We start from the raw sequence: 27,730 nt of genomic DNA on the forward strand, positions 1-27,730 counted from the left end.
AGATAAAGGTGAAAACATTTGGTAAAAGATGATCCCATATGTTATAAATAATGACTTCTGTGGTGTCACCATAAAATATCTTATAATAATGAACCAAGGTGAATAATTCACACAATTTCCTATTGGCTTGAAAAATTAGATTATTTTTTAGGAGCTAGGTGAGCAATAAATTTCAGTGCCAAATGAGCAGCACTGCAGATAGTCTGCAACCCTTATGCAAATAGCCACAAGTAAAGGAAATAACACCGACCAGCACTGCTATACTCTGCTCGCATGTAGTATATCAAAGCAATACAACCACATAAATCACTGGCAGGGTATGCTCCACCAGATTAATAATGTTTAAAGGCTTTTAAAATAATTTTCCTATACCCTCAAGTGGTGTCAGTTTTGTTAGAATGATAATTACTATTCCAATGACAACTGAAGCATTAGAGCACTGCAATCAACTGCTCATGTGTTCTAAACTCATGCTTGATTTTTCCATAGAGGGTTATTTCCCTCGGAGAGCGGTTGCTGCCCTAAGTTGTTCAATAAATTCGGAGATTTGTTACTGCATTCAGTAGCAAATACATTCTTGTAAAATACACCGTGGGTGCAACTAAATAAAGGTGTAAGGGCCAAAACTCTCCTTTTTTATTGTCAGCATGAATGACATGGTATATGGAAAGCTCAGAGGTTAATACACTAATAAAAGTAGAGTCAACCCCAGTGATTTGGTCTGATACATGGTCTACTAGGTCTGTGTAACTCTATCCAGAAATAGATATCCTATTTGTTGGAATAATGAGTATTCGTATCAGTGTTCTTTTTGCGAATTGCTACATAGAGACATGAAACTGCATATGAAAGAGAGACCAGGAACATAAAGAAGGAAAATTCCTGTCTATTTAAATAGCCTTTATATTTGCAGGATTAAGACTCAAATACGGAAAAGTAGCCTATTTACAATACAACTACAGTCTACAAAGTTAAAAGAAACCTTTTTTTCTAAAATAATATCTGTTCATTATTCAGGAAACTGTTCATTTCAGGCTGCTGCACTCTAGAATTATGGGCTTTAGTCATCAGTACTGGAGAAATCCTAATACCCACTAAGGCTGCATAAAGTATATATTCACCTCGGTTCCCTGTCATGCACTTTCCACCCCCTGGGAGTACCCAGAATTTTCCAGTGCAGGGGGATGCAGGCTTAGTTCCTAGGGGCTATTAAAAATGACTTTTTATTAGGAGTTATTTTATTAGGACTATTAGGAGTTAAGCAGATGAAATGCTTTCCAATAGTGTATAGTTGTTTCAGTCACTAAATACTGTGACACAAGGACGAAATCAATACAGAAAAACTCATCTGGGAAGATCAGTTCTTCTGATGCCTCCAAAGATCTTGTGTTTAGGTTACTATTCAGATCTAGCATGCATCTTCCAGTCTGTATTTTAGATATAAAACGTATGCCAAGCTTGAGTGGAATGATGTCAGTTTCTACTAAGTGGTATGTTAATACTTTTAATGCAGACATGCAAAGTGAGGCTGCTGCTTTGGGCCTTCTGGGATGGGAAATCCACGCAATTCTGCTTTATATATGTTGAGCTTTAATCTTTCTTTCCACTGTAGCAGAGATTAGAGCTTGCAAATATCCTCCAGGTAAAGAATCGTACCTCCAGCTTCAGCACTTGACTTCATAGATTATACACAGCTGCACTGATAGAACCAAAACAACCATTGTTTTTCTAAATACAGAACATGTCACTAAAACACACTAGTGCAAACATGTGCCCTGTTCTATCGGATTTACACCAAAACTCCTTTGTCTGTGATGTTACTGTCCATCAGGTGCTACTTTGATGGAGTCAATTTATACAACATCACTGCGAAGAAGTCAAAAATAGGTATCAAACTATTTATTATTCTTTTAACCTCCTCAAATAGCAGAGGGATTCATCTGTGCCCAACTGAAAGAACTAAAAAATGGAATTACAGAAGATCACTCGGAGTCTAAACCTGTATGACAGAAAACCCCTTAACACCACTGAGCAAGGGACATGAAAGATGTTTTTGGCTAAATTACCAGCTGTGGTAGGTTACATGGGTGGTACAAAAGCAGGTTGTGGTCACTGAGTCTTGTGTCAATTCCACTTTGACGTGTAAAAAGGGCTTTTCCAGCAGGGAGCAAGGGTATTCAATGCCAGATTATTTCAAAGGGTTCTTAGGAATGTGATTCTTCCTTGTGGCTTTGGAACATCTCTGCTGTAATGTGGTTGGAGCTGCAGCTGCTCCCAGTGCCAAGGGGAGCCAGATGCAAGACTGCCAGCTGCGCTGGGGGACAACAGGCTCCTCTGCCTTCTTACTAGCACAGAAAACAGGATTTTATTCTTAATACTTAGCTGTTTTCTATGGCGCTGCAAATATATCTACCTGCCTCTTCACGTGTGAGCTCTGCTTATCTTTGCACTGCAGAATGGCTGATAGAAGGATAGAGACAATCAGCATTTCACTTGTGCAACCAAGATGCTCCTTTCCGTGCATGTAAATACAGGGCAGCAGCTGAGCCACGCACAGCCCGGGAGGTGTAATACCACACGCATGATCGCCCGCAGCAGCAGCGAAGCTCTTTAATGACCAGCATGTGAAGCTGCACGCTGTGAGCTCTCAAATTCTAACGCTGCATCAATAACTCAGTCAGGAAGGAGTTTGTGGGTTAATGATGAGCTTACTGACCCCTGACTTCTCTGAGGTTTTGCTGCAAACCCCCTCCGTAGGGCCTGTCTACTGCTCAGCATATACAGCTTCATAAATTCTCTTGCTTCTGAAGCCCTTATTGCTAACATCTCATTTTGACTTACAAAACTGTGTACGTGTTTAGGGTTTCTGCTAAAATAGAAGTCTCATTTCCTTGGCAAGAGGCAAGAAAAGTTTGCAAGTTTTCGTTGAAAATTCAAAGTAGAAGTGGTTTGCTTGAGCTAAATTCTTCAGATCTTGGCTCAGCCACAGAGACAGCTCTAGGAGAAACAGCCTCCTCTCCCCCAAACCTAACAACACTTGACAGTAGGAAAACAATTCAGTATAAACAGAAGCTTTGCAACTGCCAGGAATGAAATCCTGGCTTCACTGAAGAAAAAGAGACTTCTGCCATCGATTTCAGTGAAGCCAAATTTGCTTTCCAGGTCATTTGAATCCATGTCTCACAGCTGGTTGCCCATCTCTAGAAGTACCACAGAATGGTTTTTGGCAGTCAGATGCTACTAGAATACCCAGCGTCTGCCTGCTGCTTTGGCCAGTCAATTTCATCAAGTCAGAGCTGGTGTCACACAGGACCAGGCTGCAGTCTGTCAGTGCAGAGAGATTTCCTGTTCCGAAGGGGACTTTTCCAGTGCATTACCAGTCTGGCGTTGTGGTCATGTGTATCTGGAGCTCCAGTACAGGGGCAGCTCATTCTGTTGATGAACACAGCAGCATCTGTGTGATGCACAGCTTCTCAGGACCACCAGCTCCTGTTATTTAAGTAATAGTAAAGGCAAACAGTGGCTGCTCCTGCACCACACACAGTCTTCAGAATGTGTGTTTCTGTGGAAGGACAAGGGTTCCATAAAAACAAAGTGATTTTTTAAAGCCATGTTTTTTTGCTGTGGAAGGACTCTTCATTAGGGACTGTAGTGACAGGACAAGGGGTAACGGGTTCAAACTTCAACAGGGGAAGTTTAGATTGGATATAAGGGGGAAATTCTTTCCTGTTAGGATGGTGAGGCACTGGAATGGGTTGCCCAGGGAGGTTGTGAACGCTCCATCCCTGGCAGTGTTCAAGACCAGGCTGGACGAAGCCTTGGGTGCCCTGGTTTAGTGTGAGGTGTCCCTGCCCATGGCAGGGGGGTTGGAACTGGATGATCTTAAGGTCCTTTCCAACCCTAACGATTTTATGATTCTAAGCACTGCTCACAACTCCTCTTATTTACTGACCTCTGAGAACATGGTAGGAGGTTATAGCAGGCTTTCTGTTGAATATTTCTCTAATCAGGAAGTGATTTTCCAGTATTTTTGGGAGAAGGGAGGTGGTTAGTGACAACCCAATGAAGTCAGTGAGTCTTCTATTGCTTTTACCTCTGTATCGTGTTAGAACTGCTAACCAATTTCACAGATAGCAGGGCTGAGTTTCTCAAAGGAGCCTGAGGAAATCAGGTATCACTGAACTTCAGGAGGGATTTGGCATCTAATTTACAAAAAAACAGAACAGAAAACTAGCTAAAACGTGTGAATTCTTGTGACTGAGATGTCTGGAGAGAGGCATCTGGTTTATCCTAAAAATAGACTTTTACAATAACCTAGAAGCACCACGTTATGAAGCATCAGGGCAGACGTGATAAATTCAGTGGGTGTTCTGCAAACTATAAAGAACATTTCCAATATCACTGTTTCTCCTGCAGTGATTTTTCCTTTTGCACTTCTTTACATATAATTCACAAACCTTTTTTTCATGCTGACACATTAACCTTGTTTGCATGAGACGTGATTGTAAACCCTTGCCATGACCTGTATGCAGTGACCAGCACTGGACCTTTCCAATGACTTGGGAATGTTCATTAGTTTTCTTCCCCTTGTCATCTTTGCTTGGCATTAAAAACACTGTCTTATTGTTCTGCAACAAACAGCACATTCAGGATATTTATGCCTATATAGACACTATATACCAGAACATTCACTTGTGATTTTCCTATATAGAGTACTGTGAGGAATAAAAACAGTTTTTATAGTCTGTAGCCTAAATTTGTAAGAGAGTTGTAAGGAGAAGTGTGGCGGTGATCAAGCTCCCATCACAAGAGTCTGGAATAACCGTTGTGTTTTGAAATTGTATGGATGTTTTTGTTGCTATCTCTCCAGAAGTTTTGCACTGTAAAGTGTTCTCAATTAAGTTGGGACAGGTTTTGTATTTTGGGGAACCTCTCAGAAACAAGTGTTTGGAAAGATCTCTTGGGTTTTCATGTTGGGAAGTTTATCACAAGTAATTTTTTCTTTATATTCCATTTTTTTTTATAAGTTATTGTAGATGACCTTGCCAAGTCACTTGTTTTCTGCTCCATAGTTTGCAACAGAAATAGCCATTTGTTGTAGAAAGAATGTCACATTCAATGCAGTTGGATTCAGTGCTGCTCTGGTTGTTCCCCTTCTCATTCACTCTTATGCCTACAGTTTCTCATTAGACCTGAATTAATAAGCATATGGAAAAAAACCAGAAAAGCACCTTGTCCAGATCTGAAGTTCCTGCTCATAAGCTGGCTTTGGCTGCCAGAAACATGAGGTGCTGCTGGAGAGCCCTTGAACTCCATCAGGGTTTCTGCTACCATTACTGAGTTTAGATGGTTTAGATGAGTTCAGACACAAGAGTGATAGGTGGCTGCAGAGGTACAAATAGAGCACTGTGCCATGAGAATTGTTTCTGTTCATTTAGCCATCTTTGACTCAAGATTTGGCCATCAAGGGAGCAAGTTACTCAGCTGCCATTGAATTTCATTTAGAAAATGGTACCCAGTTCCACCAGGGACTTTTGACCCTAACTCAGCCTAAATTGATAGGACTAAAGCCAATGAGCGGTCAACCACGTATCAGCCACTCTGGAAGCTCCAAGCACCTCTCTGAATCCTCAAGTGCATTTCAATGTGCTCCTTCACATGGGCCTGCAGAGAAGCAGAAATCAGCTGCCTTTATTTTCTGAGCTCCCTGGAGGAATCTGTGAATGAACTGCATTAAGAAGCTGCTGATGCCTTGTGGGAAATCTCTGAAACACACTTTGTTTGGAATTGATTCTTTATGTGCCCTGTAGCATATTTTCTCTGTCTCTTTTCTTTTGCAGTGGAATCCTTATGAGAAAAGTTGTTGCCTTTTTTTTGGGGCAAGATTTCCATTACTGTCTTATCTCAGGCTGAATTTCCATGTTTAAGTATATGCTGTTTGAAGCAACAATTAATGCAAGCTCTATTCCCCAGAAAGAAGAGGAGGTTGGGATTTTTTCTCAGGGAGGATGAACAGAAAATAAGTGAGAGACTTGCATGTACTCAAAACTTCTGTTAGCTTGCCTGATGAGGGTACAAGCGAGACATAAGAGAGTGAGGAGAAATCTATTCCCTTCCTTGGTGATCCTAGCTAGGAATTCTCTGAACAGGTCTTTCGGTACTTGTTAGGATGATCTGAGAAGCTTTGAAAGTAAGGGTGTACACTGCAGTATTGAAGTATGACAATAAAAGCGGCATTATTCAATTTATTTTAGCTTTTACAACACTGATAGCATTAGCCGTTTTGGGATTCTACCATCTTGCATTTCACTGCTGTCATCTGTTTGTCTGCAAAACAGTATTTTAATTAGAACAAGCCAAGAATGTTAGACAGGACCCAGCACCTAACTGATTTTCTGCTCTTCCATGTGACTGCAGAAGCTACAGATTTGGCCAGACAAACCGTGCCTTCAACTACACATAAGCAAGTGCATTTTCCTTACATTATATTTTGAATTACTGCCAGAAGATATTAGTCCTCTTCAGTTTCAGATGGCAGAGGAATCAAGTGTACACAGCCCATGGCAGTGTTTGTGGTGTTGTAACAGATAAGTTGGGGCTCTGGTTTGACAGAGGCCTGCCAGCTCACCAGATGGGCTGCTCAGGAATAAATCACTGATGTTGTAATTAGAACTGGTACAGAATTGGTAAGATACGCTTAAACCGGGACTGAACCCTTTCCACTTCACATTGCATTTCAGAGGTGGAACTTTATAATGAGTGTAGAGTGGCACAGCACTATGACTTCCTTAACTGGTGTTTCTAAGAGTAGTAATCACAACTGAATAAATAATAGCAATTGCATTGTTAGACATGTGCATGTATTGCTGAAAATGAAAGTTTAAAGCTGAAGGACAGTCTTCCCTTGCATGAAATGCACAAAAGTACAGTGAAATCTTTTTAATGATGGAAATAATATTTTAGGATTAAATTCCAGTTTTAAACACAGCTAGATAATGCCAGTGATATGGGACTCTGTGTAATTGTGTAATTAAAAGGAAAAAGATCTTCTTTGCCTTCACTGATGGTTATTGGAGCAGATCCCATGTGGTAGGCATGAATAACAGCATTTGGCTCTTGTAACTGAGAAGTCTAATAAAGAACTGCTTTATCCTGTATTTACTACAGAGTTTCATAAAGCTGAATTGAAATCTCTAGTAGCTTTGTGTTTGTTCAAAAATACCACATGATATTTAAAGGTGTGTTACCAGGACTAAGCTGCTCCTCTTGCTTAATGCTGCACAACAGCTCCCTTTGGAGCAACTGCTGAAATAAGATTATTTTCTAAAATAAATTTAAAAAAAAGAGCATAAAAATCATTAAAGCATATGAAGCTAAACTTCCTGTTGTTGCAGTATTACCTGTGTAAGTGATTGCCCAAGGAGTTAAAGATTTATGCCCTCATTTTGAAGTTGCTCAGTACCCTAAGTGTTACTTCGTGTTCCATAATGAAAGCCTAAAGCCACTGGGGGACCTATCTGCACAGCTACTGCAGTGAGTTTGACTCCATCCTGGTTTTGTAAGGAACATCAGTGTTGGAAGCACATGCAGTTCAGACAGACTGAAGACAGCAGTGCCAAGTGCAGAAGTCTCTTATTTTCCAAAAGCTACACATGATCCCTTTTGAGGCAGTGATTTCAGTTTCCACTGAGCACTTATGCTAAAAATATTCACTGTTTTCAAACCATTACATTGCAAAAGTGTAAATGATGATTTTGTATCATTGATTTGCAATTAATTAAAGATTTTAATTCTTTTAAAAGGTTAACAGGCTCCAGTGACCACAAATAATATTTATACATATATGTCAGAGCCTTTCAGGAACATGGCAAGTGCAAGGACCTCATTGCCTATAATCAACATGCAAGAGTAAAACCAAGCACCCCACTGGTACAGGGAATGTACTAATAATTCAATCTTTTCAAGATTATTTCTTTTTCATTAACAGAAGGACAGAGTGTAGAAACAAAAATGCAAAATAGGGTAACATTAAAATAGACTGCAGAGGAAATTTTACCTTTGGTTTAAGCACGCCAAGGGGGTGGGAGGGTGAGTGAGGGCAGAGTGGAAGTGGCTGAACTGAGTCTCTGGTTTAGTGCTGCCTGTGGCTGTTACTGACTGCAAACAGCCGCTTGATGCATTCTGAATACTTGCTTCTCCTTTCAGATGCTCAGATTTCTTTCTAGCTTCCTTCAGGACGCGCAGTACCTTTTGTAGTAAATACAAAATCCTGGCCTGTGTGCTGGCATGGCTCTGAGCTTCTCTCTGCTTCATCCAGCCACTGTTGAGCACCTCAGGAGCAATTCCTTGCTTTACTCTTGATGCATGTGCTGAACAATTGGAAAACCTCCAGTCAGCACTACTTCTTCAAATGGCCTGTGCTGTGGGTGGTATGCTCAGATGTTGTCCTGTTTCCACTAGTATGAGTTAGCTGAAGCATCTCTGAGCAGAGAAGGTCTGTTCACTTCCTCGCATGACTGCCACCTACACAGCTGAGCACCAAAAGCCCTGCCTAGTTCAGTGGTTCACTGAACAAACTTTGTAATTCTGAAAAAGCCCAGTGCAAATTCTGGTGCAAATCCAAAACCTGTAATTACTTTTTGCTACCTTCTTTCTCGCTCTGGAAGTAGCAGCTGCTAACAAGGCAGAGCAAGGAAGACCCTTTGCATGAACAGCAGTTGCTTCACACCCTTAATATTGCATCGGTATCAATACTTCTGCAGTGCTGTCTTACCATGGGGGCATTTTCTTTCCTCTATTGCCACTACTACAGATTTTCACACAAAACGGAAGTTTTAATGACTTTGAAACAAGGCTTCTTTATGAAAATACCTGGGAGGTACATGCAGCTGGGGCTGGTGGGGTTACCAAAACAGCCAAGTACCTGTGGTGGTTTTCTACTGCTTAGGTATTGCTTCAATAAGCATATTGGACTGTTGTCAGGCAACAGGAAACCTCCAGTATCCTCACTTTCAGCAGCTCCAAACTGCACGTGCAGTGGAACATATTCAAGAGCATTGTAAGTGTACTAAACAGAAAAATTACACCAGCAATTATCTCTGTACTTTCAGTCTGCTTTTTACTATTTTTACTACCTTTTGATGTGATTCATGCATTTATTTTGTTTTTACGTGTTCAGGTATATTGTTTTTCATGGCTGATTTAGTCTTCTTTTTTAGAAAAGTATATTGTCAACGTGACTTTTAAGGTTATACAAAACTATGCACAGTGAGAAGCCAGAAACATGAAGCCAGAAAGAAAACATCTTAAATGACTATCTCACTTCTAGGTCCTGAATATTACCTTCAGTCAGGAGCACTAAGGCAAGAAACTAGTGGCTTGTGCTCTTTTAAATAAGCTTCTTGGAGAAGGTCTTCACAGAAGAACAGTTGTTTTGCTGATTATTTATGATAAATGCCTGGTGACTTTTATCTCAGCAGGAAACTCATTCTAACAGTTACTGTGGCACAATGTAAAATAATATTACAGTTTGCTGCCATTAATTTATCTTGATTATTCTAATGATTTTATATTTTTATTGGTACACTGGATTGCAAAAAATGCACTATAGTTTAATTTTTACCATCATATGTAGAGAAATCTCTGGAGGCATTAAAAGGATGAAAGAAGAGTTATGCTAATACCACAAAAAAGGATGCAAAAATGATTTATGTTACTTACTTCTCCTATTTGCAGTTCATTAAGTCACTGTCTTCTTGTAATGACCAAGTGAAAATTAAAGTACTTCAGAGAAGAACTTTAGGTTCAGCCTCATTAAAGGAAGAGAAATGGGTTCTTTGATGAACTTGACTGCAGAAATCTATAGAGCACAACTTAATCAGACTGCACATTGATCTTTGATGCTGGAAAGCAGACCTAAGATTGAGCAGATCTTTTTAATGCATATTTTCATTTAAAAAGTAACATATGATACAAGAGAATGATTTATATTTAATATGCTTCAAGTTTATAAGGTATAATAGTACACTGCACTTCCTTTTTTCTCACTGGAAACTGAAATCTAATAAAAATAGGTACCTATGAGATCATGATGTATGTCTTTATACATTTTATATTACATAGGATCTATGACCCTGGGAAATGGCATATTGTGTCTTAACTAATGAACTCCCAATCCACTCCAAATGCATAATTTACATCCTCTGAAACACGAGCCATGAATTACTGTTACTAGATAATTGTAGATGGTAGAAATATCTTCAACCTATTTCTGTCTCTCCACCAAGAAGAGTTTTGAACAACTTCCTGAGGTGGTAGACTGAATTTCAGTCAGAGATTTGTAATGCCTCTGATTTTGTAAGGTCACTGCAAGGTGTAATCCCTAGGCTTTGGTTCTCTGGAAGAATAATATGGGGTTGCACGCAACAATGTGGTGTAGTATAGTAATGATTCTGCTCCAACAACTCCTATTAGTGTTAAGGAGAAAAATGCCGAACTCCTAAATCCCAAAGGGAATACAGAATGTGAATCTGAAAGGTTTAAAGGTTCCCTCCCCCCCCACTGAAATAACAAAGATTAATACCTCTTCTCTTTCTGAAGTGATCATAAAACTTTTTGTGTTAGTAGGTCATAACATATGTCCTATACTTAACACATGGTAGTAACCCACAGGTTTAGGTATGCTTCCTTCCAGAAGGATCTATTCGTATCTAAAGAAGTACTATTCTAGGGCCGTATTTCACATCTTCCACTTGCTTGTTCCCCTTACAAAAAGGAGTGCTAAAACCAGCAGTATCACATTTTAACAGGTTTAAATTATTGGAGTTCAGCGGTTTAGCCACATTGAAAATCTTGTCACTACTCCAGGTCACTTTTATTTTGTACTGGGTGTCAGTGTGGATATGCAAGTTGGAGCCAAAGGCACTGAGTGTTCCTGTATGTCACTGTGAACCAGCTCTACCAGGGCAGGATGGAGCTTTCTGAGCCTCCAGTACTTTGCTCCAATTATGGGTCATTCTCAAGAATCTTTCTTGAGCTGTCATCTCAGAGGAAAAACCCTCCAGTACTTCAAGTAATTTCTAAAGGATATTGTTCCTTTCCTCCTGTTATTGATGGTCTGATACACACAGAGGAAATTAAACAATCACTTCTAAATTCACCAGCTCCTTTTTCACTTTCAGGTTCTACAATTCCCCCTATTTTATTTGCTGCTGAATGTGCCTATTTGACAGAGCAATCCCTTCTCAGCATAAACTGTCTCGGCAGCAAAGCTGCTGAGAATTAAGTATAGGATGATGGAGATAATTTTTAATCAGGTTAATGTGCTTTAATTACTATAAATTAGATTTCTCTAAGCAATCAAATGGTATTATTTGGACTATCTAAACCACAAGCTCTTTAAACAGTGTAAGTCCTTTAGAAAACAGGTATATATTTTCACTAAAAGGACATCATTGCTCTTGATGTGCCAGTAGCTTTACGCATTGAGTAGCATCTTTCTGAGCAAATAGGTCTTACAAACCCCATGCAATTGAATTTAATGCTCATTGACACCAAGCCTCCAAACTGTAAACAAACAAAGTTCAAGCATGAGCAAACAGCAGAAGTGACCTACTCATATGGAAAACTCAGTTCTTAAACCAGAAGTACTGCCTGGGAATTACCCCTCTTCTGTGTTTTCAGTGGATTAAGTTCTGTGAGCAGAACACCACACTGCCACCACATCCCGCAGTTAGATTCGCTCAGCGGGATCTCTGCACCAGTGCAACCTCTTTAATTTCTTCTGAGTTGAGCAAATGCACTACACAGGACAGGATTTTATACCAGTGAAGGCCCACTTAATGAGCAAAGTGGTTTCATCTAGAACCATCTCCTCAGCTGCAATTTCAGACAACGTGAAAACCCTTTACAAATGCTATTACTGGTCTGCCAGTGACACATTTTACCCAGAAATATCCCACATGTGGTCTTTTTGGTCCAAAATAGGTGTTGAAAATAGATATTTTTTGTTTTCCTCAAAATGTGTATCCAGAGCTTGCCTAAACTAAGCCTGCCCTTAATTTCAAGCTAGGGGTAACACAATAGACACAAAAACCAAATCCCATGAGTGACAGGTTTGTGTGACAGAAGGCAGAACAAACACCTTAGCACAGTTTAATATAGAAATGAAATGGAGAGGTTTCATAACTAGGTAATGTAAAATCTTGATCTGTGGCAAGCAAGAATTTGCTTTTTAGCTGAAGCCTAGGTTTCATGCACTCTATTTTGTATATGAAAACAACAGATAAGCATTCTGAAGGTATAGAGAAAAAGATGCCCAAGCAGCTTTCCTAACTGTTCTGGACTTACATGTATTTGGCATAGAGTATGGTTAACCGAACCCTTGGAGTACAAATAGGACAGGAGCAGAGAAGACTAAGGCTCTTCCATAATTTAAAACCAAACATGTAAAATAAAAGTGCAGAGATGGACAAAAAGTAAGTTATAAACTGAGCAATTACTCATAACTTGCTTGAGTTTTGCCTGGATTCTGATAATCAGTAGTGTTGTCCTTGACTCCCATTCTGTCCCCCCCTTCTCCTCTTGGCTTGTGGGAATAAATAGATTATATGAAGTTCCCCCCATTTACAGTACAGTTACATGTGAAAACTTTGGAAAACTTTTCCTACTTGCTGTGTAAGCCTCCTCAGATGAAGTGTATTCCCAAGGGACAGCAGTGGTCAGCAGAGGCACAGAGTATAGCAGGTTAGCTCTGCTGGTAAGAAATTGTGTGGTTGGTCTCTTCCTTTGGTGGGTGTTGTGCTATTGTTAGTAGTAGCTGGAGTAGAGCAACTGAGTTCGCTGCATCACACAGTTACTGAGGTGAATGCACAAAGGCAAATATTCAAGAGGCCAACAAGAAAATCTGGCAAGCCAAACATAGCTGATATTTTAATGCTGGTAATGATGTGTGTATGAGTATCTGGAGTATATCACATCCAAACAGAAGAGCATGTGAAATCAATAGATATATTGTAAGAGTATATCATGGACCTCTTGTGTGTTCTCTGTCAAGTATGTTTAAATATGAAGCCCTTCACTGTCTTGGGAGAGCTGTATCTCTGCCTTACAAGCCCTCTCTGTGATCCGATGATTCTATTTCACTGCCGCGAGTGACAATGACAAAGCTTTCCATGATCCTCCTGCCTTCTCCATCATCACGGTCTGCTTGGGTATCTCTGTAACGTTTATACCCACTGTTTTGTTAACAGATTTTCTGAATATGATTCATGATCATTTTAAAGAATACAACATTTGTATTGCGTAATAAAAGAGAGGATAATTTTTATAGGTTTTATATGTTAGGTAATCAGCTTCACAGATGATCAAAGATTAACTTTAAATGGATGCTGCTAAGAAAGATCTTCAGTCTTAAATCAGCTTTTCTGCTTTAAACCTTTCTCTTTAATCCTCAGCTTCAAGTAATTTTATAAATAGATAAAATTGGAAAATCTTTTAAACTACAGAAGTATAATATAATCAGATGAGCCTCAACGCTATATTTTCTTAACTTGACATACTGTAAGAAAACATTAATAGTTTGTCTTCTTATAAGCTGCATTGTACATCAGTAATGACATAAAATTATTAATAAGCAAAACCTGGATCATTAATAAAAACCCAACAACTAAATCATCACAGGTCCTTTCCCCTGCTGCATAATTTTTCAGAGCTGTTTCTATATCAGGATTTAAATCCAGGCTGGATAGGAACACCAGCACCACAGCATACAGCAGTGGGAGTCATGTCAGCCGAAATAGCCATGTCCCAGGCTGTGCTGATGCTGCACTGTGCAGTGAGTGCTCTTGTGTCCACATCAGCCCAACGGCTGGGATGTGACAGAGCAAAGGTAACCACGGGCAGCAATGACCTCATATGCAGTCTAAATGCAGTTACAGAAATATCAGCCAAAGGAAGGTGAAAAGGTGTTTTTGTTTTGTTTGTTCTCTTCAGTTTATTCAGATGTTAGCCCCAGAGCCATCTTGTCTTACTTTTGCTATTTAATACCTGATTACCTTGTTTTACTAACAGTCTTGTCTACCATTATACTTAGGGGAGAGTGATTGACGGGTGCCTCAGAGCATAATTTGTTCACTTATCTTTTATGACGATGCTAAAATAGGATGACTTACTTCTGGAAATCCCCTCTCTCTGCAGTGCTGTAGCCTTAGTGTAACTCCGTTACAGGAGATGAATCCCACTTTAGGAATCAGATTATTAACTCAGTTGCACTAGTATAAATCTAGAGTGCTTTCAACTGCATTGCTGGGGTTATGTTGTGTGACCCAAGCCAATCCAGACCTTAGCAATACTTCAATCAACTTGAAATAAACAGCTTCGTCAGAAAAGTTTCAAACCAGCTTTGATATGAAAATATTTCCTGAGATTCCTGCCAATTTGTGCAGTTTCATGTTCACATTAATGAAAATAAAAGCAATATTAGTAAAATGCTATCACTACTGCAAAAAATTCCATGTAAAGTGAGAGAAACTGATTGTAAGAAGCATCAAATGGATGAAAAGTTAACAGGGATTTGGAAAATATTTTATGCCACTTTTAATGACTTTTAGCTTTGCTGACAGCAAGGAAGGAAATGGTAAATGGTTTTCACAATAAAATGTGATCTTTAAAACCAAAGTATTCTATTATATGCTAGACCTGATTTTACTAGTATTTAAATTGGGTTTGCAGTGCCATCAGTCCACTAGTTTCAGTGCAGTTACTCCTGATTCGTACGAGAAGATCCTACGCTCTTCTTTGTTTTGACAGTCTGCATATTTTTCCATGCAATTTAAATAATCAAATCCCCTTGTCTCCTCATGCATTGGTTGCATCTCATGAAGTCAGGGAATACTTCACGACTCCAGTAAACAGCAGAAAAGGCATTTAGAAGAAAAACTACACATAACCATTAAAAAGAGCATAAGAAAACTACCAGAGCTGCAGGGCAGGAGTAATATTCACAGATAAACCCTACATTTGTATTCAGCAATGAAAATAAAACCAGATAGAAACTGTCACATCCTGTGCTACGTACGTTAGACCTGTGAAAAACAGACTTGGAAGAAATGCATATAGATGGTTATAAACTGGTTTTGGGATGTCATTAATAAAACAAAAAATTGCTCTGGAAAATGCTATGAAGCCTACTTAAATGTTTTAGATTAAAATACTGAAGATGAATGTTACAAGGTTTCTGTTACCAGGAAGAAGGAATAAAGCAGGGTTGAGAGAAATTTCTGGTTGAAAACTGAATGCATTCCTTTGTGTCTAACGGACACCAGCATGTACCTGCATGTTTATGGGGCCTTCTCCTCTCACAGCAACCATTGTCTGCTACAGTGAGAGCAGCTGAAGATTTTAACTGAGTATTTTTAACCTCATATAATAACAAAATTAAGGAGCATCACTGACAAGGAAAGCAAAGGAACAGGGGCCTCTCATCAAGGCCATGACGACTTTCATGTTCTCTCTAAGTGCTTTGGGTACATCAGGAAAAAAGATCAGTTTGCTTCTTCAGGTTTGTTACTTGTAGAACACTTTGTCCAGCTCGGTTCTGAAACTCAAGAAAAGCATCTACTGTTTTGCATGTCATGGTCAATAGCTCTCACTGTTGGAAAACTTTTCCTGATATTCAGCTTCAATTTTCCTTTAATTTCTTCCCATAACTCTAGTTATATGGTACTCATGGCCCAGTGGTGTAATCCAGGATCACAGCCTTAGTCTTTCCTTTTACAATTTTACTGCCTTTTTATAATTAACAACCTGCAAAACTCTCTAAGGAAATACTCAAGTTACCTATTGGAAACATAAAGACATTCCAATGCCTTGGGATTGTTACCTGAGGCAAGATAACCTGTTATATATTACCCCTCTGAGCAAGGATGTAGTGATAGGCACAGGACCCACTATCTTTTCTCTATAACTCTGCCCATGGGTAGCATGAATTTTTTGTTATAATACACACCTAGGGCTAAATTGGACTCTGGTTCCCCTTTTCAGAGCTGTAGGTGAACATCATAGAAATAAAGCCACTAACCAGCAGTATCTGGAGCTATTGGGACGGCTTAGTGCAGACAAGTAACAATTAATTTGACTTAAACCTGAATCAGCATTTGAGTCAGACTCAGGCGCTCAGGAAGTTTTAGATGCCCCCTCATGGATTTTAACCTGGGCATTTTTCTTTATCTTGTACCATCCCTTTAGTGTCAACACATGCAATCTGCAGAAAACAATAAAGGGTCCATGGCAGCTACTTTAATTTATTCCTGGTGTTTGAATCTCATCTTGATGGTGCAGAATACATTGGACTGTAAGGAAATACAAACAAGAGCAGAATGGTAGTAATTACTCATTCTGCTGGCAAGGTATATAAGTCAGTCATTAAAAATGAACAAAGAGCTGTAAATATTCTTTTTGCAAAAATAATATGTTTTTCTGAAGTATGAGGAATACCTTTACGCTGCTGGTTTTGTGGTGACTAAGCAAGTCTATGCCATGTCGCATTTATCTCATTGACCCTTTGCAGAGCGCTCCCATTTATCTCCTTTCCTTGACCAATAAAAAATTCCTTAATAGAATCTTAGATTAATTATTAACGCTAGTGTTTATATTTGTAGATAAAAATGGAAATCTGGTCTCTTCTTTCAGACCTAACATTTTCAGCCTAACACTAAACCTCTGGTACTCTAGCACTTTATTCATTAAAGTTTAATATGGTTCCAGTGCATGTTTCAAGCATTCTTTATTTAGCCATACTCAAAAGCAAGTAAGACAACTATGTCAGAAGTCCCATAAACCACTGAATCACAGACTGGTTTAGTTTGGAAGGGACCTTAAAGCTCATCCAGTTCCAACCCCCTGCCATGGGCAGGGACACCTTCCACTGGAGCAGCTTGCTCCAAGCCCTGTCCAGCCTGGCCTCAAACACTGCCAGGGATGTAGCAGCCACAGCTTCACTGTGCCAGTGTCTCACCACCCTCACAGGGAAGAATTTCTTCATAATATCTAATCTAAATCTCCTCTCTGTCAGTTTAAAGCCATTAAAATTCAGTTCTCGTTAAACTAAAAGCAAAGGAAAATGCTCGTAAAGATGAGCTACACTTTTTGCTTATTAAAGCTAGACAGTTTGATTTTAACCCATTTAGACTTTGGCTTGTTTAATTTGGATGATTTGGTTTGGAGCTAATTTCTAACCTATGGTAGAAGCCTGAAAGAGAAAAATCTACAGATTCATCCAGACAAACTATTGCCACTCTGCTTCCCAAACTCATAACTTGAGTGCTTCATCAGCACTTTATTTCCTACTGAATCTTCTTCACACTGCAGTTATTCTCCACTGTAAAACTTTACTGCCAGGTTGGAGGATGTCAGCCCATCAAGCTGACGCCCCAAGCCAGGCTCTCCCCCCAGCCTGCACACACTCCTGATGCATCTTCTTCCTCTCTCTCCCATTCCCCTCACAGAACAGCACAGGCATCAGGCAGGAATGCTCCTCAGGGCAATAAACAGTATTATTGCTTTGATGCTTGTATTTTACAACTCGGTGGAGCAGGTGCAACCTGGAAACAGTGATGCTTTATCTCGGGAAGTTATAGTGCTTGCTGTGTTTCAGTTTTGTTATCTCAACTAATTTGCTTCAGAGATGCAGGATGAAACAGAAGGAGCAGGCAGAGCTGAGAAACATTTGACTCTATTTTAAGAGAAGGCAGATTACCCCAGTTTAGGAATTTCTGAGACAGATGCAAGGAGAGTATCTCCAAAGGTCTTCCTAGCAAAAACCCCAATCATTCATAAAGTCTCACATTCAAAAGGGATTGAAGAACAGGTTCTGTGTTCATTACCAGTAAGAGGGAATTGGGAAAAATGATGTGAAAAGTTTTGGATGGCTTTTTCTCATGTATTTCCCTCTTTCAGTCGCGATTCCAAAAGAGACAGTGTGACCCTTAAATTTTGTTCGGCCTTCCCAGGATATGGCCCTGTACTTTCTATGTGTTCTTCTGCTTTGTCTCAAGAAGTTATGGGAATCAGATTAGGACAAGAAGTGTATCTAAGGAGCCTGACTGTGAGTATTTTCCACAGCTGCCCAAATGTTGCTGTACTTCTGTAAATCTCCATTATACAATCCTTGAACCCTTTTTTCACTGTTGATGATGTGTTTGTGGTCTCCACAATGCAGCTGTTCACTATTTCTGTTTCTGCTGTGTCTAGGGACCACTAACATAGATTGGGCATCACCGCTGTTGAGCCAGGTGCTATGAAATATGTAAAGCTATTTCCCAAAGAGACTGCTTCCATTATCTTTTTCTTATAAACAACTGTTAAAATCCTTCCTGTAGCTGTCTGCCATCTCAGCTCAATCTGGAAATGCATTGCTCAAACTGATGCTACAGACTGCTTTAAGGAATGCCAGCAGCATGCAGATGAGCACAAAGAGCAGCGCACAAAGGGCACAGAATTGAAAACTGTCCTTTTACATCTAGTACTATAAACCCGAAGTAATCTTAACATCTTTACTGGATGCACTAATGTGTACATGATTTGAGCCTCTAGTGCTTTTGGTGCCCAGCTCTGTTCCCCTTTCCTTCTTGAACACATCGGACTGGTATCAGCAATGCTGCCAAGACCATTGTGACTTTACAGCACTGCAAAACCTGAGATCATGATTAAGTTTGGCTGCTTTTGATGTGTTTTTATTTTGGACACTGTGAATATATACAGAACCTATACTTATACAAATGGATAGGAGAGCATCCCAATATAAATATATGCTGAAAAATAACCTTGATAAGCACAGACTAGCTTTCTGAGGAAGTAGTGATAAATACATACAAATGATGCTATGGGCAAAATACATGGCTAAGTGCATGTAGCTTTTCAAACCAGCTATTAGAAATGCAGGCTTCCTTTGTAAACACCTGCTTGGGTATTTGAAGAGCATATCACAAAGAGCCTGATACAAGTTTAGATGAAACTGGAAGGGCTACAAGGGAATAAGAGTTCACAGAGGCAACATACATCCAGCTCCACTAAGAAAAAATTATTTGCATAGCAAATCAGACTGTTGTCATTTTAAATGTGCAGACTTTCAATTAATTCTGCTCTTCATGGAGGAAATACTTGCTTTTAAAATGGACAAAAATAAGAGCATTCAGCTGATGTCTGTCATGAGCATGGCAAAACCAAGGATAATACACCCATGGCTTCAGTTCAGCAGCACCCTTCCAGACCAAGGCAGCTGCTATTTTATCACTCTGAGATTTTCCTGAACTGAGGAGTTTCATGGTGAAAATCTTTTGTAGTGGTGTTCTGTACCTTTCCAACTCAGCTCTGAAAAGTTCCCTATATAAATATGAGAAACTGTATTGGCTTGGTTGGATTATAAGGAGCTGATCATGCAGGTAAAAAGTTCTTATAGTTGATTATGATGGGCTCAGCTGCTATGGCAGGATGTCTGAAGAAGTACTTGAGAACACAGTGGTACTAAGAAATGTATCTTGAATGTCCATCTATTCAGGTGGGAAATGTGCTATTAGCACTAGAGTCTTTTGTACGGTGTTACATTCTCAGATGTGAGACTTGGTAATTTCCTATGTGGACAAAGGGACTGAGAACTGGATGGAAGGTTTACAAGTGAGTTATATTCAATAACCTCTTCACCAGTACCTGTGTTCTGGCAGTAGGAAGAAGTTATATTCCCCTTATGTGGCTGAACATGATTACAGATCAGCAGTTGCCTTCCAGTTCTCAAAATGAATGGAGATAAGGATAAGCTTCTTACTTGTAAAGTGTTGGTGCTGGGTCTGTAAACTTCTCTGGGAAAGGATGAAATGAAAGAAAAAAGACAATCATTTGTCAGATGGGTTTTCCCTTGAGCTTCTCCTGATGTTTCTTCACACAGCAGATAAAGATGCAGCCCCAGTGAAGCCTGAATGATGGGTGAAGGGTGGATAACAGCCCCCTTTTCCCAAATCTGTCTACTGCTCCTTTTCAGTGATTTCCCTTCTGTTTTTCGTAGCACCTCCTTTATGTTTTCCTGCTTTCAGGGCCAGAATTCTAAAGGCTGAATTACTGATTAGGGAGTACTTTGCCTTTTGCAGACTCGTATTGTGCCTTTAACCTTGATCCAAGATGAAACAGCAGAAACAGCCCCCACAGTGAACGTTTAAAGTGCATTTCACTGTGCCTGGCATCAGGTCTGCACTCCTAAGTGCTGAAGTGACTTTGCATTACATAATGACAACTTTCTGCACAGCTTGCACACAAGGGCAGGAGGAGCCAGATACATATATAGAAGCTGTACATAAGACTACTCTGCTAGCCAAGCTTCTGCCTTGAGAGGCAGTTGCAAACGCTCAGAGTACAGGTCTCCACACAACCAGAAGACCTTTTCCATTAGGAACTCGTCTTTTTGTCAGCATGGCCACTTCAAACAGCTTTCTCTGTAGTTATCTAAAACCCCATATCTCTTTCCTGCTTGTCTGCATTTCCCTTCACTCTATCTGTTCTCAGCCTTCTCATATGAAATCTAAACACTCCCTTGACATCCTCTTCTTTCTTTTATGGTCCTTCTTTCTCTAGCCTGGAACACGTCCCCTCTTGAACACATTTATTACTGACATAACTTTCCCCATATTTAATACAGGAAGTTCCAAATGTGTCTTGTTATGAGATACAGTAATGGCATGACTATTTTAAATGGGATAAAGTGGGGGAACGTGCATCAGGTTTACCAATTTTAAACTGGAATATTTGGGAAAAGTATAAAAAGGACAGAATACGTTGTTCCACAAACACCTGCAGTTCCAAGAAGGCACCTCTGTAACTATTTCCCTGATTAACTAATCAGTCAGTTGTCTACCAAAGAGAAGCTGAGCATAAACTGATCTAGTCAGAGGTAGGAGGAACAGAGAAGTGGAGCAGGTTCTTATGGGAATACACTGAAAACACAGATTGCTGGCATTTAAGACAGCTGTGAGAAAATAGGTTTGGTTTGTGAATATTCAACAAAGCTGAAGTCTGTCAGCTCAGTAATATGACATGTTTAGCTCGAGCACTTCTAAATGTATCAGCACTGGGAATTTTTAGCATTGTATTAGTTCAGTGAACAAGGTAAAACTTACGGTGTCAGAGTAAAACTGTAGATGCATATCCCTGGATTTACATCAGTAAATGTCTGGACTTGTGGCTTGTCAAAGAGGCTTCATTCATGTTATGGGGTTTTAATTCTTTTCTAATTAGCTATGTGCAGCCTCTTTTTTAAACACTTTCTTTCCTGAATTTCAGAGATATTAAATGGGTCCAAGTCTTTAGGCACCTGAAGTACGGTCAGCGTGCGCTTAGTTTCTATACGAAGAAACTATGTATTGGTCAAAACCACCCCACAGTAACTTTTGGAATATTTACACTCTCTTGACAGCACAACTATTGATTTCTTAATCTGGTTAAAAGGAGGGCAGTGGCACAAAAGGCATTATATGTGCAAACAATTTGTTTCACAAGTCAGCAGAGAGGCTCAGTTTGTGTCAAATCATCTGTGGATGTCCTGCAGGAAGATTTCAGCTCTACTTAAAGTCTGTAATACTGAGCAAAGCATTTGAATGAATTGCATTCTTAGCTAACTAGGCTAACTGCAAAATGTTTCTGGGTCATGTCCTGATATTTCATTATTCATTTGAAAGATTTACTGAAAAAGATGCAATAGTTTATATAAGAAAAAAAGGTATTTTGGGCCTTATGTGCACCCATTAATCTTTTGCAAATCAAAATATGCTAGATTTAATTGACTTTAATTTTGGACCACCGTTCCAAAACCTATTCTTGTAACACATATTACCAGTGATGCCAACTGTGTATGGGGGAACTATAAGCAAACCAAATTAGAACAGGCATGTATTTTCCAGAAATTTCAGGAGCACACAGGAGATGTTGCCTGCCATCCAAAGCTGCTGTTCCTTTCATTTCCCAGTCATGTAAAGAAATTACCATTTTGAAAGGTGCATCCATTTCAGCAGCCTTCACTGTTCTGAAGCTGTAGGTGTTTAAAAATGAGTATTTACCAGTCATTTTCCAACTTCAGGGCTCAATCCCAGAAACAGCTGTGCAGGAAGAAAGGCTTTGGGATGATTTATCACACATGCAAATGTGAAGCAACAAGCCTCTTCTCTGTTGTCCAACTAATTATTTTTCATAGCATGAAAGAAGTGCATTTTGATAGGTGTAAAAGTCCACGTCACCCAGGTGGAAGATGAGGCCCATCAGAGAAAAGCTACCTTATAGGGCATTGCTAATAACCATATCTGAGAGTAATATGTCTTCCTACTGATAGAATAAGGAATGACAAGATTTCCTTGCAGAACTTCTACCAGTCGTTTCTAATGCAGTAATGTAAGAAATAATTTCTGCCAGTTACTTTCTGCAGGATGCAAATTAACTCGAAACCACTGCAGGTATTTAGACTGTGAAATGAAGAAAGGAAGGAAGATAAAACAAAGGGGAAGAGCAGCCTTGACTCCCACAGTGAAGCACAAACCCTCCTCCAATTAAGCTCTACACTCTGAATTCCTGTAACAATCCATAAAGCTGCTTTGAGCTTCAGACATCTTTCTCTGCATTCTCTCCGAATCCAGGCGTGTGCTTCATAAGCACCTGGCAGTCCCTAGCACTTAACTATGAATATGCATGTAGAGAAGGTGAAATAAGGACAGTATTTTCCCTGAAGTATGACAATCCCATCCATCTTAAACTCTTGCTGCGGGTTCTGTTTGTGTGTATGAGCCCCTTACCTACTGCTCCATCTGTGATGCAGGTCTCATCCCTCTGCCGACACCCTCCAGTGCAGAGACATTTCAGGCCGGATAACCCTACAGCTAACTCTCTTTTAGCTCAAGTCCCCACTCGGATCCAGGCATGCTGCCTGCCATGTCAGCTGTCACACCAGCATTTGGCAACATTTTGATGGTGACAATTGTTCTGCTAAGATGGGGTCTGACATTTATCTGTGGAGGAGGCTTCACGGGAAAGCTGTAAAGCCCTCTGGTGAGTTTTAAAATCTATTCACCTACACTGCGAGCAATTACTACTTAATCATTATAATCTGCTTGTAAAATAGGTAAGTACTGTCATTTGCACTTCCCATAATCCAGCCTAAATCACTTCCAGGGCTTTTAGATGCCAACTAAGCCGCTCTGAGAAAGCTGTGCTAAGTCTGGGAGACAGAATCCCCTCCTAGGTGAGCAGACAGGTCTCTCTTCACCTTCACATTGCTGAAATCACTACGAAATCCATGGTCTCAAGTCAGGTGCCAGCTGCTGTGTTTGTTCCATCTGTTTTCCAAAAATGGTCTAGGAAAACCTGGGTCGAACTAGGTGTCAAATGCACTTTTCCACGTTACAACCCACATAAAGAAGTGAAATTCCCACTTGCATTGGAAGGAGTTATGTTTTCCTAAGCAAAGCGTAGCTTGGTACCTCCATTCCCACCTATTCATCTCTTAAGCAGCATCTTTAGCTTACAAAATACTTAAACTGCCTGGGAAACTCACACACAGTATGAAACATATTTGAAAATACTCATTTCTCTCTAGTTCACAGTCAGGCAGTTTATTGACCTAAAGAGTGTAAAATGAGCAATGGACAAATATGGGTTAAATGAAAAACAGAATAAACCCCACTTTAAATCATACAGCATATTTCTAACCACTTCAGAATCATATAAAGTAGAACTGCAAGATGAATGAGCACAAAATTCCCATTTGGAAGAATGGGTTTTTCCCCTATCTTCCCATGAAACTCTGACTTTATTCCTCTGAAAGTGCTTTAATGAACTCTATAAACTATTTACTTGGCAGAAAACTATAAAAAAATGAATCAGTGATAGAAAAAGGGGACAAGAAAATTCTAACATATGCAAAAGACCAAAATGAATAGACTTGATGCTGCTCAAGTAGAATATATGCAAAGGGACCAGGGCTGCTGGTACCACCCCACCTCTGAGGGGCTGCTGGCTCCGGGAGCTTTACAAGTACACTCTTATGGAGTCAACAACCTGCCTTAACGGAGGACAGGGCAGCTCTGTAATGCGCTTCTGAGGGAAATTACTTCAACAATGAGCTATTGGGAATATCGCCCATTACAATTCACATGGAAAAGCAGTAACAGTGTGACCAAAGAAGCATGGTGAATGGAAATACAACCAAAATGCCCCAAGTGCTTTACTGACCAAAATATGTTGTTTTAAAGGAATTTATCCTAAGGTGAAAGTTTCTGAGAAAGTGGGAAATATTAATGGGAAAAAGGCTTGCTTTCCATCGATGACCTTGAATGTCACTGCTGGTTACCCCTGGCAACAGCCAAAGAACAGCTGGGTTTCAATAAAAGCAAAATGCAAGGGAGAGCAAGGACCAAGGTTGCCAGTGAGTTTAATTATCCGCTTCCATGTTTGTATTAGTAATTGGTTTCTGGGGTTTTTAATGTTTAATCCATATGGATGGTAATACCCTGTGCCTCTGCTGTCCCCTACATATGGGCAACTATCTTTTTGAAGCACAACCATGGAACTCCGTAGCTGAGGGGAGAGGTGTTGGCAGGACCTGCCCCTGTGCGAGGCGGGTGTCCCTCTCCCCATGTGCTGCGTGTCACCCCTACATGAGCTGCTGATCCCACCGTGCTGCCATTTGCCTTGTCTCAGATGGCTGCTGTTGGCCAGCACACTTAAGAACAGAGGAAACCATCTTTCCTCTCAGGGAATACATGCCCGTACACCAGGCAAGCCAGGCAGGGACTGACACCTGGCTTGGTAAGCACAGTGGATCCTTCAGTGTCACCGTAATTACCTATTGTGCTTTCCTTTTTTGCCCTCAAGAAGTAATCAAATTAATGATCCCATTTCCTGGCCAGCTCAGAAACTCTATTAATTTTACTGATTAATCCTAATACAGTGATCACTGCCAAGAATTTATTTCAGTGTTTGGTGCGCAGTGAAGCCAATGTAATTTGAAAATTATAACATTGCAAGATATGTAGTGACACAGGATTGATTAAAAATGCAATTTAAATGAATCACATGCTTACTCCCCTGGGAAGATTAGTTATGGCCAGTAGAAAAGAAAGTGAGAAGACTGAAATCAACAGGGGTGTGGATTTGAAACAATTCAGCTTCTCCATGTTGGCTTGCCACTGCTAATCCAGCCTGTAGTACGTACCGGGATGCCTTTAAATCATGGTGTGTGTTCGGGTGGAGGCACTGCACTTGGGTATGAGCAGAATAACATCTAAAGAAGGTGTTCAACCAGTCTGTAACAAAGCCTGACTCTTCCCATCACTAATTCTCCGTTGTTACAAGCCCACAGGCATCGTGATGATCTGCAATCTTAAAATTAATCAGCTTTAAGGAAAGCTGGAATTGTTTGTCTCGAACAATTCAGTCATGTGATTAAAAGGAAACAGGTGTAAGATGCAAGAGGCAGGGAAGGGATTCTGCTCGGGGTTTTTGTTTGATCTGAAAAGCCAGCCATCTCATCTGTTGCATTCAGTCTCCTTTAGGAAACATTAATCTGCACAGATGGTGAAACCCAGTAATCTCCGCGACCAGCTGCAGAGTGGAATTTTTAATGAAATGGGAATTTGAAGGTTTTCACAGAAAGCACTAGAATCGCTCCCACTATTTCCCGTGATGCCCAAATTACTCTGACTGTTATTTGACAGTAAATATAAAGCCACATAGCTTCAGTCAGAGCCCAAATACAATCATTTTGGAACGGCCTTTGTTGTTTGCAAAAGCCAGATGCTAAAAGCGTTTCTGTCAAAGAGAAAGAAGTGATCCACCCTCAGCAAATCTACTACAAAATGGCTGAGAAGTTCTAACCTGTTATTTGGAAACGTTACTTTCCCTTTCTCTGAGATCTAAAGCAGTCTTGGCACCTTGGTAAACTAGCATGAAACAAGCGATTTAACATCAAGTATGATTTGTAAAGGAAGAGAACAGCTAGCAAACAGACAGTCACCATCAGGTTTTTATCTTGTGGTGGAAGGGTGGCTGAAGAATGTACTCCGGCACCTAGATTTCCAGAAAAAAATAAAAGGAAAAAGAAAGAAGCCTGATCTAGAAAGAGAATTATAAACCACCAGTTTGGAGCAGCAATCCCAATCAGTGCTAACTAACTAACCTAGGACTAAGTATGTGAATCAACAGTTTAAAAGTCATAACACAGACAGATGAATTTTATCTTGAAGTTAAGGTTAGGCATGTGATTTATTTAGAAGATTATGATACCTTTGAAAATAGCAGTATTTTGTATTAAATAATTCCTCTAGTACTTAATTTTAGCATACGCTAGCACTACAGTGCAATTAATCATATATTAAGTGAATTTATAGGTAGGCTCCATTTCTGAGTAGCTTCATAAGGGTTCTAAGTGATTGGTGCATGTTTCAAGTACAATACAGTACTAAATTGTTTCATCTTGAGGAAGGATAATGCAGGATGTCTGCTTGTGGGAGCAGAGATCCAGGCTCTGCTGCTGCCTCCACTACCTGCTCTGCTTCTTCTCCTTCAGAACCACAGTTACTTCAGATACTACAGACAAACCACCAGGCTTTTGGGAATAAAAACTTATCTTACCTTTTGGTGTCACAAAAGGGGCAAATTTAGGCATGGGTCAGCGGCAGAACTTCTCATTTGACTTCAGTGGGGATGAAATCATTTACACCACACCTGATTTGTTCCTAGCAGTCCAGACAGAGAAAAACAAGCACCAAGAAGTGCTTTGGATATAAAACAGATTCAGGTCTAATCTCAGAAGGCTTTGCTCTGTTGGTATGAATACAGTCATGTTGTACAGATCTGTAAATGCAATGATGTAGGTTAGTGAATGAGGCATTGATCCCTGGGGACCTGTGTTTTACCTGCTTTTGCCTGCTTAATCTGGTCAGAACCAAAAGGCCAGAAGGTCACAAAATAACCCAAGGGTAAGGTAAATAGTTTTGAAATGAATCAAGTAAATGATCTATGTTATATGTCTGCAGCCTCCATGGCAAAGGTCCCATCAATGTGTTGGGTCAAATCATGTGCTATAAAATAAGAATGTGAAGGGAACAGATGAGATCTTGATGTGAAGAATAAAATAGCCTATAAACTACCTGAAACAAATCAATCTTCCTTTCAAGCAGCAAATACAAAATATAGTATATTTCATACTAACTGCGGCTGAAGTGAAAATATATTCAGATGAAGATACAGTATTAGAAGTCTCTTTAATCTAGAGCAGGACAACACTGTTTTAAGTGATCATTTACTTCACAGAAGTCTGGGAGTCTGAGTTTTAAAACTAATTCATTTCTCACAATGAAAATAGACACCTGAACATCTTTGAAAGACACAGACTCATTCTAGCACTAAGTTCTATTGATGAAGATGGGGCTCAGAACATTTGTAAATCTTCATCAGGTTTGTAACTATGTTAAAAATATGGTCCCAGAACTCTTCCAAGGTTTCCTCTGAAAATTCTGTCATGGAAATGGCGCTATGTTTCAGAAGAAAGTGTTAATGGAACAGCTTTGTCTCTCTTGGAGCATTCTTTACTGTGATGTTTATCCCTATGGTGCAGAAAATAACAGAATTAATGGTTTTAATTAAAATGAGGAACAAACATTTTGACGGAAAGTGCAGTAGGGAAAAAAAAGCCCTACCAAAG

General features: G+C 39.9%; 1 protein-coding gene and 1 long non-coding RNA gene across 2 annotated transcripts in view; one reads left to right on the forward strand and one right to left on the reverse strand.

Moving 5' to 3' along the window:
* LOC130604156 (uncharacterized) overlaps positions 1 to 27,730 on the forward strand; it is a 117,651-nt gene that overhangs the window by 82,111 nt on the left and 7,810 nt on the right. The gene's annotated exons all lie outside the window — the stretch shown is intronic.
* CA10 (carbonic anhydrase 10) overlaps positions 1 to 27,730 on the reverse strand; it is a 192,311-nt gene that overhangs the window by 71,970 nt on the left and 92,611 nt on the right. The gene's annotated exons all lie outside the window — the stretch shown is intronic.

Source organism: Pezoporus wallicus, unplaced genomic scaffold (genome assembly GCF_028554395.1).
Source record: "Pezoporus wallicus isolate ANWC-B61680 ecotype Strahan unplaced genomic scaffold, APGP_CSIRO_Pwel_v1 contig_3710, whole genome shotgun sequence".
Classification (NCBI taxonomy): Eukaryota; Metazoa; Chordata; class Aves; order Psittaciformes; family Psittacidae; genus Pezoporus; species Pezoporus wallicus.